Raw genomic sequence first — 509 nt, 5'->3', positions numbered from 1 at the left:
AATTTGGTTATATGGTTACCACCCAGCGTAGTGAATGGTAATAATAATAATAATAATAATAATAATAATAATAATAATAATTCACAGTTTATTCAGAGGACATGAATTGAGCACAATGGAATATGAAAGTGTAATACGCAAAATAAATCGTTAAGGAAGATGTGTTAGTCTTTTAAAACTGACAAGAATATTCATCTGGGTCACAATGGCAAGAAAAATGAGAGAGAGAGAGAGAGAGAGAGAGAGAGAGAGAGAGAGAGAGAGAGAGAGAGAGAGAGAGAGAGTGAGTGTGGCAAGCAAAATGTGTATATGAGAGAGAGAGAGAGAGAGAGAGAGAGAGAGAGAGAGAGAGAGAGAGAGAGCGTGGCAGGCAAAATGTGTCTATGAGAGAAAGAGAGAGAGAGAGAGAGAGAGAGAGAGAGAGGGGAGGGGTTGTAGTGCGTGTGGTGTGTGGTGGGGTAAGAGAGAGAGAGAGAGAGAGAGAGAGAGAGAGAGAGAGAGAGAGAGAG

This window comes from Coenobita brevimanus, chromosome 28, assembly GCF_032717465.1.
Source record: "Coenobita brevimanus isolate Jiangsu-jjx chromosome 28, ASM3271746v2, whole genome shotgun sequence".
Lineage (NCBI taxonomy): Eukaryota > Metazoa > Arthropoda > Malacostraca > Decapoda > Coenobitidae > Coenobita > Coenobita brevimanus.
Note: the sequence above shows the minus strand (reverse complement) of the source record.